Raw genomic sequence first — 18254 nt, 5'->3', positions numbered from 1 at the left:
CCAGGTCTTCAAAAATGTAAAGCCAATTCGAACACACAGGAAAACTTTAACCTGTAAAAGGTGTTAGGTCTCTGAATGTTAGAGACCTTGATTTAATGTTAGGTCTCTGAATGTTAGATCTCAGAGACTTTGACTTTCAGATAGATCCGTGTCTGCAAGAAAACAACAAAATGTCTGTTGGCCTGCACCTGCAGCCAGAGCCAAACTTGCAATAACAGAAAACACCCCAAAACAGCTACTGGCTTACAGGCAGTCAGCATTTTCTGTTCAAACAATGCTATCTGTCAGCACGACCCCTATATAACCCTCCTCACCTCCTCCTTTGGGACTGCAAGTCTTTTAGACGTGCAGCCCGGGCTGTAGCCGTCTTTGCTCAGCCCGACAGACTTTCTCTAATTAAAACAGACTTTCTTAAACTTTCCTAACTTGCCTGACTGTGCATGTCCCTTTACGGGCCAACCTATCAAAAGGAGAGAACAGGATTTCTTGCATCTTCAACATGTGCCAGGTGGCACGTTAGGCCGTCTTAGGTTGTTTCATCCTTGTGTCAATCTCACAAGGAAGGAATCTAAGAATGAAGAAACTGAGGCCAAGAGGTCAAGACACCAGCCTGAGACCTCACAGCATTAAGTAGTAGGGCAGGAGTTGAACTCAGAGTTGATCAAGCCCCAAAGCCTATGTTCCTGCTGTCTCACCACACCTTCTTTAGAAACTCATTTGGTAAAAGGCCTCTCTGTCAAGCTAGGAAGTTTGGATACATCCTGTAGGCAATTCTAAAAATTAAACAGCAGCTGAGTACAAATATATGGGAACTACTAAGGAAGGAGGAATGACTTCTGCCTGAGATAAATCAGAAAAGCTATATAGAGGAAGTAGGCCTGCTTTGGGGATTGTATTTCTGGTTCATTAGCTCATCTTTGCAGAGGTTATCACTGGCTTTTGGTTCTAACACATGACAATGAACAGCACTTTCTATTCACATGAGTTTTCCATCTTGTCATATTTTCAGCAGGTCATTCCTTCGGGATCATTTGTTTTTATTTATAGCCTTTTGTATCATTTCATTGCCAGAATTTAACATGTTCTGGCAACAGCCACTTTCTGAATGGCTGGACTCTCCATCACTATAAACCTTTAAGAAAGTAGAGAGCATGGAATTTGGAGCCTGCTTGAACCAACTCTTCATGGCTTGGACCTCTTGTAGGCATCTTGAAATTCACCAAGGTAAAAATATTTATACGATAGAAACCAATAAATGCTATGAATCAAGACTTGTTCCCGCCTAGAGAGCCTCTTGTGAAACATTGCACCAACACACAACTGGCTAAGCCATTGTAAAAGAGCAGGAAGAATCCTGGATAGAAGTCAGAAAACTTGAGCATTAGCCTAGTGTCATTACTAACTCACTGTAGAGTCATTTCACCTCACTGGGCCTTGGGTTCCTTATGGATTAAATGTAGGGAGATTGACTAGATTCAAAAACCAGAATCACTATGTCCTGAGTTATTTCCCAAAAAACAAAACAGCTTGGAAATTCTTCAAACAGTTTTAAATATTTTTAAAAAAATAAAAGAAAGGAAAAGAAAAAAGAAAACCACACACGAATCCCCTGATAAACTCAACTAGGTTAACTTAATAAATTGTGTTTGGTGGTTAGAATCTTTCCAGGTCTGAAATCTGAAACCCAAGGGGAATGATAATAAAAGCAGTCAGCCCTCTGTTCCTTTCAATCCAATGGACTGAGCTCCTGAAATGGAGCAGTCACTGCTGGTCACTGATGCTATCGCACTGAAGAAGACACAGTCCCTCCCCTGGGGAGCTTACAGACTAGGGAGGCAGATAGACAAGCAGGCATGCATCGTAATGAATGGGATCCATTTTCTGTTGAGGTAAGAACCAGGCTTTGAGAGAGCATAGAGCAGGGGCACTGTCAGTGTTGAGAGAGTCGAGGATGGCTTCTTGGGAAAAGGGACAGCTAATGGGGATCAAAGCTTGGAGGTCAAAGATGGAAGGAACATTGGGGAATCGCAGGCATTGAGAGTAGCTAGAAAGCATGGTACAATTTGATGCTGGAAAGCTACAGAGGACCTTGTGTATCAGGTAAGGGAGTTGAGAATTTATGTTCAGAGTACTGGGAAGCCATTCAAACATGTGTAAACAGGGGAGTAATTTGAGCTTTAGAAAGCTCATTCAGGCTGTTAAACGGAGAATGAACGGAAAGGAAGCAAGCCTGGAAGCTGGAAAACCAGTTCAGAAGCTTTTGCAGCAAAATATGACTCTGGTAATCTGGAGCAGAGCATAAATGGATTATGGCATGTATTAGTCTCCTGGGGCTGCAATAACCAAGTCCCACAAGCTTGGTGGCTTAAATAACAGAAATGTATTCTCTCACAGTTCTGGAGGCTAAAAGTCCAAACTGAAGGTGTCAGCAGGGCCATGCACCCTGTGAGACTCTGGATAGAATCTGCCTTCCCTGTCCCTCGCTTCTGGTAGTGGCCATCGATGTTTGGTTTCCTTTGGCTAACAGCTGCCATCACTTCCATTTCTGCCTCTGTCATCACATGGTATTCTTCCTGTGTGTCCATCGCGTCACATCATTGTCTTACAAGGACACCAGTTGTATTGGCTTAAGGATACCCCGCACCCCCACCCCCAGCCCTCCACACACACTCCAGCAGTGTGTCCATCTTAACTAATTACATCAGCAATGACCCTATTTCCCAAAACGGTCACATTCTGAGGTTCTGGGAATTAGGACTTCAACATGTTTTGGGGGGACACAATTCAACTGGTAACAGGGTGAGATTTAAGAAATTGAAACAATAAGACTTAACGATTGATTATATATTTGGACGAGGGGCAAATAAAGGATAGAAGTCAAGGGTTACACACTGACTTTGAGCAGACAACAGTCAAACAAACTGAGTAGGGAACGGAGGAAAAGTAGATTTCAGGGAGAAGGTGATGAGGTCCACTTTGGATGTTTATCAGCTGCCTTCAAGACAAGCTATGCTAAATAGCCCTGAGGTTCTTTGATGATCCAGACCTTCAAGATCCTATAGCAGCCTTCCTCTGTTTGCTTCAGTGCCATGACTAACCCTTCTCAAAAGATCTTGTCCAGCTAGAGCTGAGAAGTGGCAGAATGTGCCACCCCAAAATATGCCACTTCGGCCCAAGGATTATTCTGAGTTACTCGAAAGATACTTGAGTTACTTCTGAGATACTTGAAAAACAGCAGGTATAAGAAGGACATGCTGACCTTCCTCCCCCTTTTCTTCCTGAAAGCAAGAGATAAAACTGCTATGTGAAACTGCCACGAGGCCTCCTATACTAGGAAGAAAGAAACATTCTTATCACCAGAGATGGGAGTTAAGGCAAAGAGAAGCCTATGCAAACAGACCTCGTTAAAATAACTCATCTTCCTTTAGTTTCTCCATGTATTTTAGTTACTTTGCCACAATTTCCTGTCATTGTTCAACCTAGTGTATAAGCAGGTGGGCCTATCTGCTTTTTGGGTCTTTATTTTCCTATGGGGGTTCCCATGTCCATGTAAATATCTGTATGCTTTTCTCCTGTTAATCTATCCTGTCCATTTAATTCTCAGGCCCAGCGGGAGATCCTAAGACGACAGAGGTAGAGTTCTGCCTCCCTTACAAAGCCCTTAAGTCTAAAGACCTGATTTTTTTTTACCTGTGCATTCTGCTAATCCTCTTCTCACACTTACTTTAAAGATTTCTGTCTTGATGATGTAGAATATTTTCTTTGTGCCGGGGTCATAGTCTCGTGAAGCTGAAGAATGGACACATGGACCAGGGAGAGGCAAAGAGTTGCAAAGGAAGATAGTTTAGTAAAGCAAGAGAAAAGTTACAGCTCCCAAGCGGGAGGAGGGACCCGAAACTGGGATGCCCACTAGTTTAGGCAAAAAGCTTGTGTTTATAGACCTTTATTTCTACCTGGGAGGGGAATGCTGGAATGCTGGTGCTTAGTGTTAAGGTGTTGATCAAATTTGCTCTGTTGCTTAGCCAGGGGGAGGCCTTTTGAAATGTCCTCCGAAATAGCGTGATTGAGGTCTCTGTTCTGTTAAGAGTGTGTTATTTTGAAACTTGGAACAAATGGCCAGTGTTTTGTTTCCGGTCAGTGTTTTCTTTTTGCTCAGTCTACCAGGGAATTCCTGACTGCCTAATGTCATACTAACTAACCTGTCTCATTGAGACAATCCAGAATCATAGGTGTGGGAAGGCTGGAGTAGGGAAGGAAACACCCCCTAATACCCTCTTTGCTGGTAGACTTACTCCCTTAGATAATTCTGATAGAATACCTTTTCAAAAGGCCTGACCTTCTTTTCGAGGACTTTGCTTAAGAGGGGCAATTTTCTAGATTTTTTTCTACCATTTCCTCTAGTTTCCTCTGTCCTGAGGTATAGCAGGAAGTAGTTTGTCTAAATGGTACTATATAACAAGGGTCTCCAGCTTTCCAGCCTGCAGTCGGTAGGACCTCTTGAACTACCATTCTGCCTCCCCCAGTCCATCAACCCCACTGAGACAGGTTAGTTAGTGTGATTGCTAGGTAGATAGGTAGGTCCCTGGTAAAATAAAGAAAAGACGGCGATATCCTAAAACTTCAGGTTTTGAAATCACTCCTTTGTTCCAGGACATAAAGTAACAAGGCCTTGAGGTTAATTACAAAATTCATTTTGGCCTGACAAACGGAGCAGATCTGATAGATAAGAGTGGGTTACTTTGCTAAATCCTTTAGGATGGGCAAGCAGAACAAACCTGGTAGATGAATTTCATTAGAAGGTGCTAGTTCCCTTCTTCAAACAAGTTCCCTTCTCCAAACAGCTCCCCTTCCCCAAACAGGCAAGGGAAAGTATAAAAGTAAGAGCTTTTGCCTCAGTCACGGGCACCCCCCATTCAGGACCCCCTCCCGCTCGGGAGCTGCAACCTCTTCTCCTGCCTCTAATAAACTATCCTCTTTTTAAAACTTTATTAGAGGCAGGAGAAGAGGTTGCAGCTCCTGAGCACGAGGGGGTCCCGAAAGTGGGGGTGCCCCATGACTGAGGCAAAAGCTCTTACTTTTATACCTTCCCTTGCCTGCTTGGGGAAGGGGAGCTCTAATGAAATTCATCTACCAGGTTTGTTCTGCTTGCCCATCCTAAAGGAATTAGCAAAGTAACCTACTCTTATCTGTCAGATCTGCTCCATTTGTCAGGCCAAAATGAATTTTATGATTAACCTCAAGACCTTGTTACGTTATGTCCTGGAGCCAAGGAGTGATTTCAAAACCTGAAGTTTTAGGACATGGCTGTCTTTTGTTTATTCCACTAGGGACCTCCCTGTCTACCTAGGGACATGCTAACTCCTGTATCACTAGTACACCAAGAAAGCTCATTTCTACATCAAGAACTCAAGTCAATATATGGTGATGGAAAGAGAACTGACTCTGGGTGGCGAACACACAATGTGAGATATAGATAATGTATTACAGAATTGTACACCTGAAATCTATGTAACTTTACTAACAATTGTCACCCCAGTAAACTTTAATTTAAAAAAAAAAAAAGAACTCAGGTCAACTTGAAACTACTGCACCCCTGAAAGCCAGTCACTTCTGCCACCACCCTGGCCAGGAAAATGTCTCCTTCCTCAAATTGCTCCCTTCTGAGTCAAAATCTCATGTGGGTGGGTCTCACGGGTACAGAATACCTCACTGTCCTGAATTCTGATGGCAAAAGAGACTGGGAAATACCTTTCTGGGTGCCACCTTGAGGAAATGGGGCTCATGAGGCTGGAAATTCCCCAAATAGAGCAAAAAGTGCTGAAAAGCCAGAAAACATGAACAACTACTGCGAAGTTTATGTAGAGCATAAGGATTATTTTGTGGATCCATTCGGTAGATGATGGATACGCATAACTGTAGTTCGGGGTGGGGGACTACCTGGGCTAGGAAGCATCAAGATGGTGTTATAGGTTGAATTGTATCTCCCCCAAATTCATATATTGATGTTCTAAGACCTTCAGAATATGGCCTTATTTGGAGATAGGGTCTTTCTAGAGGAAGTCAAGTTAAAATGCGATAATTAGTGTGGGCCCTAATCCAATGTGACTAGTTTCCCTATAAAAAGGGGAAATTTGGACACAGACACCTACACCCAGAGAATGCCATGGGAAGATGAAGGCAGAGGTCTGCAAGCCAAGGATTATCATAGATTGTCAACAAACCACCAGAAGCGAGGAGAGAGCGGTGGAAGAGGCTTTCCCTCACAGGCCTCAGAAGGAACCAACTCCACTGGCACTTTGATCTTAGCCGTCTAGCCTCCACAACTGTGAAACTATACATTCTGTTGCTTGAGTCACCCAGTCTGTGGTGTTTTGTTACAGCAGCCTTATGAAACTAATACAGATTATAAATTAAACCATGGGATTAGAAAAATCTTGCCGGGGAAGATTGTGTTGATGTAAAAGGGAGGGAGAGGGAGGGCTATTAACTGGGGGACCTACTGAAAGAAAAGCCCCTCTTCCATTGTGAAAGGAAGGAGGAAAAGCTGGGTGCAGATTGTCTGACATTGGTTTCCTCAGATACAGACCCTGAGATGAAGATTCCTGTGCAGTGTGATCTATTAGGAAGCAATTCTAGAAATAACCTGTAGGGAAGTGGGAAGAGAGAGCAGGAAGAGAAGGGGGCTGAGCAAAAATGCATGACAGCAAAGTGCCACGAAGGGTGACTTGGCTGGGCTCCCCCCACTGGGGAGCTCTCACATCTCAGAGTTATCCCAATCATAGGTCAAGGTTGCTGGGGTAGGTAGACTCCCAAACCCATCAGTCAAAGGTTAAGGGCTGCCCTTTAAGGGGTGAGGTTGTAAATTCCCAGCCACTTCTGGTTCTCTGTGAAGGCAGTTATTCAGGCAGCTTAATGGCAGTCCTCAGACAGAACCAGAGTTGCTGGCCGTGGGTAATGGAAGTACATGGGGAGCTGGTATGCCCCCAGATCATGAAGGAGTCCAAGGTGACATGGGCAGAGCTCTGACAGCCTCTGCTCCATAGATGTGGGTTGACATGATATTAAAGGATTACCACATGAAAAATTCTCTATTCCCTTCTTATTCAACAGGTAAGACATTTGAGAAGAATGAAGAGGGTTTAAAGTATGAAAGACAGAGCTGATTAGGAAATTACAGAAAGATCATCAGGCAACACTGAAGACCCAGTTGAGAGAGCCCAGGTCTTCTTATGGCACAAACACTACTAGTATCCAGGTAGGACAGAGAGACAATGAGGCAAAAGAGGGGTGATTGGCAAAGAGGTGGTGAAGGTATTTGATCTTTACTGGGTCGGAAATGAACCTTAGAGAAAATGAATAGAAAGGAGACAGCAGAGAGGCCATTTTAACAAATTTGAGGAACACTTGTAGTGGCAGCAACTGGATGGGAAAATGTGAAAGGATGGGAGGGTGTGGTCACAGTGAGATATCTGAACTCAAGATTTAAGAAATGAGGGAGTCCTAGATGATACAAGGTTCAGGGTGTGACCATGGCAGTGGGTGAAGCAGAGGTGAAGGTCACTGGAGTTGTGGAGGTCAAAGAGTTAACAGGATGCTCTCACCTGATTAAATTGAGAGATATACCATGTTCATAGATTGGGACACTCAATATTGTTGAGATACTTTGGTTATCTTGAAACCACAATTGCCCATTATCAGTAATTCATTGTTTAAAATGGTGGTTTACATTTTATATCATTAGCATCTGTAAAGTGTAAGCATTTTATTGGGACACTCTATATTGTTGAATTGGTTTGATTTCAGGGTTGGCTCCACAAAAAAGTAGTTTCTGAGCCTGCAAAGGAGGTGACAAGAACCAGGATTGTGGGGGTTTTTTATGAGGGACGATCCCAGCAGTGAGCAAATCTCTTTGACTCCTCTTTGGCTATAACAATCCAGGATTAAGCCTCAGCTTCAGAGGTAAACACAACATGTGAAATCACCTTTCAAGATGCTATTAATGATATAGTCCCGAGGACAAGAAATCTTCAGATTCCCCACCTGTAAAGTGAAATCAGTTCTTGTGCTCCTGGCTGATGGAGCTGTATTACAGATAAGGTTAGATCTTTAGATCACTGGAAAGTTAACTATTCACATAAAAGTCATTAACACTTGTCATGCCTTGGGGCACTCCAATATTGAGTCATGTCGAAGAGGGGAAACCAGCCAGCCAGGGAGAGTGAAAAGGAAAGTCCAGTAGGAAGTGAGGAATGTTCAGTGGTGTCCTTCCTAGAAGCCAAGTTAAGAAAATATACTAGATACTGTATTAAATAGGATCCGATCAAAGAAAAGAAAACCAGTGTAGGTATTTCAAATAGAAGAAATTAATAAAGGAGGTGGCTACCAGTATATTAGAAGGGGTGCAGGAGCAAAGGAGGGTAGGGCAGATTATTTAACGATTATTAACTTCAGGAAACCATCACCACCCCAGGCTAGAGGAGCAAAAAAGTTACCCAAAGCTCAGAGGCAGTGTCCCTAAGGCTCCTGTTGGCTGTTGGAGCCCAGTTGATTGAGTGGGAACCCAAGAGCCTGCACTTGCAGATGGTCCCTGCAGCCACCACCCAGATCCATAGCTGTCATTGTCACTAGAGGCGATGCTGTCATCATCACCAATTCTGTCATCTCAGCTGTGCTGCTGTCAAAGATGCCATCAGAAGCCAGAGGCAGGAAGCAAGTCAATTCTTTCCTCCTTCCATCTTCCAGTGCCTTTCGCTGACATTACCTAAACAGAAACCTGCTAGCATGGGAGCCAGGAAAACCTAACTGATCTCTCTCTGATGCATAGCCGAGCACAGAGGGGCAGATAAAGGCTGAGAGCAGTAGGCACATGACTGGCACAATCTACCCCTTTGGTTACTCAGCACCCATTCGCATCTTTCTACCTATATTTAAGTTTCATACAGCAATAACTATAACAACTTCATGCTTTCTTTCCTAAGAATATGCAATAATTCTTCCCACAAGGACTCACTCTCCTCCGCCCCCCCACCCTCTGCCCCGCCCCCACCCTCTGCCCCGCCCCCACCCTCTGCCCCGCCCCCACCCTCTGCCCCGCCCCCACTCTCTGCCCCGCCCCCCCACCCTCTGCCCCGCCCCCCAAAAGAGGTGAAAGTTAAAATCCATCTCTGTATTCATCTCTGGGTCATGTTAAATCCTCTTTTAGCCTAATCACAATACCGTCTGAATATTGTATAACTCAGAGACTAAAGTGAAGCTAGTTACCAACATTGCCTCATTTTATATTGTTCTTGTTTGTAAACCTTTCACAGCTCTCCATTATCTTCAAAGTAAAGTCAAAAACCCATAGCCTGGAGTTTAAGGACCTACCAACTTACATCCAAGTTCGTTTTATAACTTCTCACTACTCCAATTACATTCATAGTTTATTTCTCAAGACACACCTTGGCTTTTTCTCCCACTAAGCCTTTGAACTTATTCTTTCCCCCAATGAAGATGCATTCCCCATCTTTTCCCTTTTCTGCCTCCTCCATCCAAGCCTACCCAGTTTTCAAGGCATGGCTCGGGTTCAATTCCTCCACGTGGCCCTCTCCCAAAGGCACCAGCCCTCAGGACTCGCTCCACTCTAATCTCCTCTAGTCTATGCCACTGACAAAGACCAGCTAGCCTTCCTGGCTCCCCACGGCACCTAATGGCATATTGCCTCCCACATATCCACTTACTGGCTGACACCTGGCTGTGGAAGGTAGGGAAAATGAATTGGCAATGCATGGCTGGCTATTAATTTGAAGCCCAAGGCACTTACTGTCCAATATCAGCTTTCTGCAGCCTCCCCTAGGGCCCACTAAGGCTCTGCCTGTTTGATTCTGAGTTATAATTCGAAGCAGTTCTTCAGTTCTCCATAGCAAACTTCAAAGGAGTTCAGTTGGCCTCCAGAGACACTCTTCTCAGATTACTGCCAAGCTAGCAACCTGGTTGAAGTTAGTAAACCACACAGCTTGCCAGCTAATATCGAGTCAAAGACAGAAGCAAACAAAATGAGTTCCAGAGGGGGGGGGGGAGGGGTGTTGCTCAACAGGAAGTGTTTGCCCTTAGAAAACTTGCAAGACACTGAAGTGCAAAGATCCAGACAACAAAATTGTATTTAAGCATTTTGAATCTGTTCCTGACAAAGATAAGAAGAAGCAAATCAGCTATAAATCTTCCTCCCCACCCCCACTCTCCACCCCTCACCCTCGAGGTTTTAAGAGGTGGTTCAGAATGCCAACTCCTACCAACAAAGGAAATTGTTTATAAATGCAAAGGGCCATTAGCAAAGAACCTAGAGACGTGGTTCTTGCCCCAGTTCTGCCCTGGATGAAGTATGTCTCTTTCCCTCACTGCATCTCAAGTTCCTCATGTAAAACATGAGGAAGTTAAACTATATAATCTCCACAGGCCTTTCCAACCTTAAAATCCAAAGACATTTTTCACTGCTTTCTGCTCTCCCTGTTACAAAACATCTGATTATTTATTGGAGACTGTTGATCATATATTCTCCTCAGGGCTACCACATATGAATGTCCAGGTTGTGCACTGAACAAACCCAGAAGGCACCATTCACATTATAGTCTGTGTAAACTATCACCCTGTGTTGGGTGGTCCACTACCTGAACATCCGTACAGAGCAGCCTTGATCATGCTCTTCAATTTTGTAAATATTTAAGGTTTCTCCTTTTATTTTCTTAATACTCATTTTTCCTGGTCTTGGGTCTCTACCAGTAGAGAAGAAACTACATTAATATCTGATACTTAGCAAAGTAACTTCTTTATTGATTAACTCTGAATCGTGGACATGAAATGAGGACAACAACATTAATACAATCCTTTTTTTTTTTTTTTAAGATTTTATTGGGGAAGGGGAACAGGACTTTATTGGGGAGCAGTGTTGTTGTCCTTTCAATCTTAGTTGTGGAGGGCACAGCTCAGCTCCAGGTCCAGTTGCCGTTGCTAGTTTCAGGGGGCGCAGCCCACCATCCCTTGCGGGAGTCGAACCGGCAACCTTATGGTTGAGAGGACACACTCCAACCAACTGAGCCATCTGGGAGCTCAGCGGCAGCTCAGCTCAAGGTGCCATGTTCAATCTTAGTTGCAGGGGGCACTGCCCACCATCCCTTGTGGTTGAGAGCCCACTGGCTCATGTGGGAATCGAACCGGCAGCCTTCGGATTTAGGAGCACGGAGCTCCAACCGCCTGAGCCACCGGGCTGGCCCCAATACAATCTATTTATTGACCACCTACTATGTGCAAGACATTTTACATACATTATTGCATTTAATCTTTATGAAATCCTGTGAGATATAAATTATTATCCTTATCTTTGGATAAGAAATTTAAAGCTCGGGGAGACAAAGTAAACTGCCCCAGGGTTTATAGCGATAGCTAGAAAGTGGCTGAGAAAAGGATTCAAACTTACCTCTGACTCCAAAGCTCATCCTCTTTCCACTTCACTATTCATTAGAGCACCGTCTATATGCTCTATAATCTCCCTACAGCTTGACACTCTTCTGACATCAGTGAACAAAAGCAAGTAATTAGAACATTCAATTAACTTGAAACAGCAGTAATGTAGCACAAACATGCTGGAAAGTTAGCATTCTCCAGTTTCCATCCTTACGTTGTTATTCACTAGAGATGCGCTTACCTCTCTGTGAGCTTGAGTGTTGTCACTTGTCAAAGAGGGGTGATGTTCTTGAGACCTTTTAGGATATGTAAGTACCAGCAATTCTTATAGAAATGAGCATTTCGTTATTTATGTTCTCTGACTTTTTCAGTTCCCTACTCTTTTTGACCTCAACTAAACTCTGTATGACTCTCATGACCACTTCAGCCACCAAGGAAAGTTCCTGATGGTCTCTGCTTCTTTGTGCCTCCCACAGGTCATTCCTATACTCCCCCTTTCCTTCAAGCCCCCAGATAGGAACGTTTATTCGATATAAATCTGTAGACTTTGAGATTCTTATTATCTATCAGTAACCTTCATTTCCTTCCTTCTGGTGTCTCCAGCTTTTTGAGGATTTTCCCAATGAATCATGCATGGCATTTCTAACGAGGGCTGACACAAGAGTGGTACTCAAGCAGGAGGTTAAGTGGAAGAACAGATGTTGTCTGCTCTTTTACAGACCCTACCTTTTGACTCTGCATCACTCAACAGAACTAGAAGACATCCTAATAAGCAAAAGTTTCACATCCAGACCAGGTTTTCCCTCTCAATATGAAAAGACCAATCATTATGACGATGATTATGAGAGTAGGGGAAGTGGAGTTCTAAATAAAGTTAAATTGTGTGAATTATTTTTCAGGTACAGCTAATATTTTCTGCTCAATAACCCTTGAAGGTGAGACATAATTGTTTCTTTAGTTTTCTGCACCAAATTATATCTGGTTCTGAACTCTTACCTATCTGCATGGGGAAAACACAATCTCAGTTATGTGTAGTGGCCTACACCCTTCTCAGAATTGTTCTTGGGTTTCAGGGTACTGGGGCGATCCCAAAATTTGGGGGAAGTTTATCAACCTTTAGTCTTTCAAGGTTCTCACTAAGGTGCTCATTACCCAAAAACACATGGCCCATTAAAAGATGACAGTTGATAGCATCCATCCCTCCATGCCCAGCCCAGCCATGCGGACTTCACTCACTCCCAAGATTCCCATGATGCTTAAGGTTTAAACCCCAGGGTTCCTTGTGCCACTTCCAACAGAGAAGCTGCCCCTCCTGGAGAGCTGTGTGGTGCTGGGCACTGGTCTCTACCACTCTTGTGACCACCACAGCCACCAGGGAGTGTTTTCTGGTCCCTACCACATTGTGGCTCCAGCCCTGCCGTCTAAGTCTGGAAAGAGGTGTGTGATTGGTGAAGCCTAGCTCACAGTCCACAACTTAGCTGCAAGGGAGGCTGAGAATACAAGTGTCAGGCTCTGTAGCATCTATACTGTGAGGCAGGCTCGCCTCTCACTGAGACCCATAATAGTGGGAAATTCCCCAAGCGGTATGGGCAGGAAAAAAGGTCAACAAACGCTTATGCAATTTTAATCTGTGGGTCTTAGGGAAACCCCTTATCCTTTGTTGGCCTCAGCTTCCTCAACTGAAATTAAGGAGAGTAACACCTACTTCACGGAGTGAATGCCCAGGAGACAAAGCCAAAGCCAAAGCCTTTCTGTCTTGGAGGTGGAGGTGTGGCAGGATGGGGAAAGGGGAGACACTCCCAGGAGAGGAAGGAGATGGCTGTAAGGAACATGACCCAAGGGGATTACATTTTGATCATCAAGGCAAGAACCGAGGCTGAAATCCCATTAAAAGTACAAATGATCCAGAAGTTATTCCTCTCAACAGTTATTACTAAGCAAAGAGGATTCTAGAAAGAGTCAGACTTAAAGAAAGGCAAAAGGGAGGGGAGAAAGATGCTCTAAACTGGGACACTCTGTGCATACAGAACCAGGAGAGGGAGGAAAGTCAAAACGTAGGGCAGTCCCAAAACAGAGGTTATCTTGCCCTATAGCAGGATTGGGTAACAGCATCAACTTCTCACCAAGGGCTCCAAGTCACCTGATCCTCCCACATGCCAGCACGCTGCATGCTAACCAAGTCACAGTTGCGAGTACAGCAGCAGTAAAACTAAACAATTAAATCTCTGCATCTTTGTTTTTCGTGCCTAAGGTCTCTCCACATGAAGAAAAAATCTACTGTGAATTTTCCCCATAACTGTGTGCATCTTTTCATGCTCCAGACATGAACATAAATAGCAACTGATTAAGGAATATGGTTCCAAAAAGAATATTAAGAACTTGTTTACTGGTATTTTTAATCTCTACAGTAGTATGAGCTTTAAAACAATAATAATAAAACTATGATTTCCCTTTTTGGCCAAGACCACCATCTTCCAGTAATTCGTCAAAATGGCCAACACAAAGGAAAAGGGGAGAGGCACCCGCTATATGTTCTCTAGGCCTTTAGAAAACATGGAGTTGTTCCTTTGGCCGCATACATGCGAATCTACAAGGAAAGTGATATTGTAGACATCCAGGAAACTGGCACTGTTCAAAAAGGAATGCCCCACAAATGTTACCACAGCAAAACTGGCAGGGTCTACATGTTACCCATCATGCAGTTGGCATTGTTATAAACAAACAAGTTAAGAGCAAGATTCTTGCCAAGAGAATTAATGTACGTATTGAGCATAGTAAGCATTCTAAGAGCCGAGATAGCTTCCTCAATGGGTGAAGGAAAATGATCAGAAAAAGAAGGAAGCCAAAGAGAACGGTACCTGGGTTCAACTGAAATGCAAGCCTGTCCCCACCCCCCCAAGAGAAGCACACTTTGTGAGAACCAATGGAAAGAAGCCTGAGCTGTTGGAACCCATTCCCTATGAATTCATAGCACGATACGCGTAAAAAAATAAAAGACCTCTGTACTGTTAAAAATATTTCTCTTAATTGAGAAGTGTGGTGTCCCCTCCCCAAAGAAATATTTAAAGAAAAAAAATTTTTTAATAAAACCTTGATTACATACAATGAAAGATATACATATATATTTTAAAACACTTTGTACAATTCTATCATGTTCCTGTATATTTATATGCTTTATATATAGAGATAATTTGTGTATATACGAGGACTGACAATTAAGTTTGCAAATTTGTCGCAATGATGTTGCCAAACTTTTTTGATATCAGAGGGATTATTCACTATGAATTTGTACCAACTGGACAGTTAACCAATTTACTATTTGGAAGTGCTGAAGAGGCTGTTTGAAAAAGTTAGATGACCTGAACTTTTCGCCAACAATTCATGGCTCTTGCATCACAACAATGCACCAGCTCACACAGCACTGTCTGTGAGGGAGTTTTTAGCCAGTAAGTAGATAACTGTATTGGAACACCCTCCATACTCACCTGATCTGGCCCCCAAGTGACTTCTTTCTTTACCCAAAGATAAAGGAAATATTGAAAAGAAGACGTTTTGATGACATTCAGGACCACAAGGGTAATACGACGACAGCTCTGATGGCCATTCCAGAAAAAGAGTTCCAAAATTTCTTTGAAGGATAGACTAGGTGCTGGCGTCGGTGCATAGCTTCCCAAGGGGAGCACTTCAAAAGTGACCATAGTGATATTCAGCAATGAGGTACGTAACACTTCTTCTAGGATGAGTTCACGAACTTAATTGTCCAACCTCGTGTGTGTGTGTGTGTGTGTGTGTGATTGAATTGTACAGTTTTACTGAGTTTTATTTTTAAATTTACTAAAAAGGATTGAATTGCACACTTACCATGGGCATATTCTATGGTGTTAAATCGTATAGCTGTCTTAGGGGCGGCCAGTTGTCTCAGTGGTTGGAGCGCAGTGCTCATAACACCAAAGTTGCCGGTTCAATTCCCACATGGGCCAGTGAGCTGTGCCCTCCACAATTAGGTTGAAAACAATGACTTGACGTAGAGCTGATGGGTCCTAGAAAGACCCATAGGTTCCCCAATAAAAAAATTTTTCTTAAAAATCGTATAGCTGTCTTTAAAAACCACCCTACACAAGATTTGACAGCAAACTACAAGATGACAGAATGTATTTGCAATGAAAATAACCCAGAATTGGTGAGGGTGGCTGACCCAGGCTGAGAAAACTTCTAGATGCCACCTCCCTTCCTCACCAAGACTGAATTAAGTCCTCCTTTTTTGTCCCAGTGTCACCCTAAACTTTCATGTGGTATTTATTATACTTTATTGTTACTGGCTATTTATATGACTCTATCATCCGGTTAGCTCAATACCCCCGAGAACTGTGGCTTATTGTTCAGTGTACTCCCAGTCCTAGCATAGTATCTGGCAAAGAGCATAAACTTTACTCATACAAGCATTTATTGTACGTTTGTTGAATGAATAAGAGTGAAATGGGTAGAACCTTTCCAAAGGGCATTCTGATCATGTATATCAAGTCCTTAAAATTTTTCATATTCTTTGACTCAGGGCTTCAACACTTAGGAATTTGTCCTAACTAAAATGTATGAAAAATTGAGTGTACAGTGATGTTCATCTCAGGGTTAGTTTTAATAATAAAAATTGGGAAGTAAAGCGAATGTCCATCATCAGCAATAGATTAATTATTTTTCTATTTGTATAGGCTTGTCTTATTGTGGTAAAATAAACATGAAAAATGAAAATGTTCCATTTTAACCATTTTAAAGTGTACAAGTCAGTGACATTTAATGCATTCACAAGGTTGTACAACCATCACCACTATCTAGTTCCAGTACATTTTCATCACCCCAAAAGAAAATCTCATACCCATCGACAGGCACTCCCGATTTCCCTTCTCCCAGTCCTTGACAGCCACTATCTGCTTTCTGTCTGTAAATTTACCTCTTCTGGATAGTTCATTTAACTGAATCATACGGTATGTGTTTTCTTTGTGTGTGTCTGGCTTGTTTCACTTAGCACATTGTTTTCAAGCTTGTAGCTTATAATAGTACTTCATTTATTTTATGGCTGTATGAATTTACCATATTTTACTAATCAGTTCATCAGCTGATGAACAATCGGGTTGTTTCCACCTTTGGCTATTGTGAATGAATATTCATATATAAGTTTGTGTGTGTGTGTGTGTGTGTGTGTTTAATTTTTTTATTGAGGAATATTGGGGAACAGTGTGTTTTTTTTCAGGGCCCATCAGCTCCATGTCAAGTCATTGTCCTTCAATCTAGTTGTGGAGGGCGCAGCTCAACTCCAAGTCCAGTTGCCATCTTCAATCTTAGTTGCTTGGGGCGCAGCCCACCATCCCATGTGGGAATTGAACCGGCAACCTTGCTGTTGAGAGCTCGCGCTCTAACCAACTGAGCCATCCGGATGCCCCCAATGTACTGCTTCTTGAGTCGTTTCTCTTGCTATTTGGTGAGAAAAGTACCTGGCATTTAACTGCTCAATAAGTGTTAGCTATCATAATCAAGATTATTATTTAAGGTTTTTGTTACTGGCAACTGAACCCAAGTTACGTACAATTGATACAGAGGCTATTAAATATTATATGTATTTAAACTATTCAACGGCCAGGGAAGATATTCTTGATAAAATGTGTGGTCAGAAAACACATTATAAGACTGTATATACAGTATGAATCCAATTTTAACAATTATATAAATGCCATAGAAATACATAAAAGTCTTAGTAGTATTGTAATTAGTACTGAGGATCACAGGTGATGTTTCTTTATAGTTTTCTTTATTTCCAAAATTTTAACAATAAACACAAGATGTTTATAGCTGGGGAAAATGTTGAGACATTAAAATGAGGCTAAGATATAACAAGTGATTTTACCTTAAGTAGATTCAAGGTAGCAATCTATGTGCTAGGATAGATCATCTGACGAATATGATGAACAAATGCTTGCATCAGTTGTGACTTCACCACAGAGCAGAACTAGTGGATGCCAAAGGTTAAAAGAGCCTGTACATGGGTAAATACGAGGTTGAACAATTAAGTTCGCGAACTCATCCTAGAAAAAGTGCTACATACCTCATTGCTGAATATCACTATGGTCACCTTTGAAGTACTCCCCTTGGGAAGCTATGCACCGACGCCAGCACCGAGTCCACCCTTCGAAGCAATTTTGGAACTCTTTTTCTGGAATGGCCATCAGAGCTGAATGTCATCAAAATGTCTTCTTTTCAATATTTCCTTTATTTTTGGGTAAAGAAAGAACTCATTGGGGGCCAGATCAGGTGAGTAGGTAGTGTGTTCCAATACAGTTATTTGTTTACTGGCTAAAAATTCCCTCCCAGACAGTGCTGTGTGAACTAGTGCGTTGTCGTGATGCAAGAGCCATTAATTGTTGGCGAAAAGTTCAGGTCGTCTAACTTTCTCACACAGCCTTTTCAGCACTTCCAAATAGTAAAGTTGGTTCACTGTCCAGTTGGTACAAATTCATAATGAATAATCCCTCTGATACCAAAAAAAGGTTAGCAACATCATTACAACAAGTTCGCGGACTTAATTGTCCAACTTCGTATGTGTGTGTGCCCCAGAGTTTCCAACCCATAAGTAAGGAATATCTAAAACGGAATGCTGAATCCTCCTCTGTCTGGGGAACTTGGCTTGTTGCCTGTTCATTAGAGTGAGAAGATGTATAGGAAACACAAGTCATGTCCTATGAAACAAATTTAAAGAGCATGCTTCTAATTGATTGTCCATAGAGACAGAGACAGTGCTGAGCACCGTCGGTGACAACTGTCTGAAT

At 42.7% G+C, this 18254-nt stretch overlaps 1 pseudogene; it reads left to right on the top strand.

Annotated features, from left to right (window-relative positions):
• Window positions 1–13712: 13712 nt before the first annotated feature.
• LOC148755464 (large ribosomal subunit protein eL21 pseudogene) lies at window positions 13713–14424 on the top strand (annotated as a pseudogene).
• Window positions 14425–18254: the final 3830 nt, after the last annotated feature.

Source organism: Rhinolophus sinicus, chromosome 14 (assembly GCF_057876585.1).
Source record: "Rhinolophus sinicus isolate RSI-liver-muscle chromosome 14, RSI-T2T, whole genome shotgun sequence".
Taxonomy (NCBI): Eukaryota; Metazoa; Chordata; class Mammalia; order Chiroptera; family Rhinolophidae; genus Rhinolophus; species Rhinolophus sinicus.
Note: the sequence above shows the minus strand (reverse complement) of the source record. Positions and strands in the feature narration are given on the sequence as shown.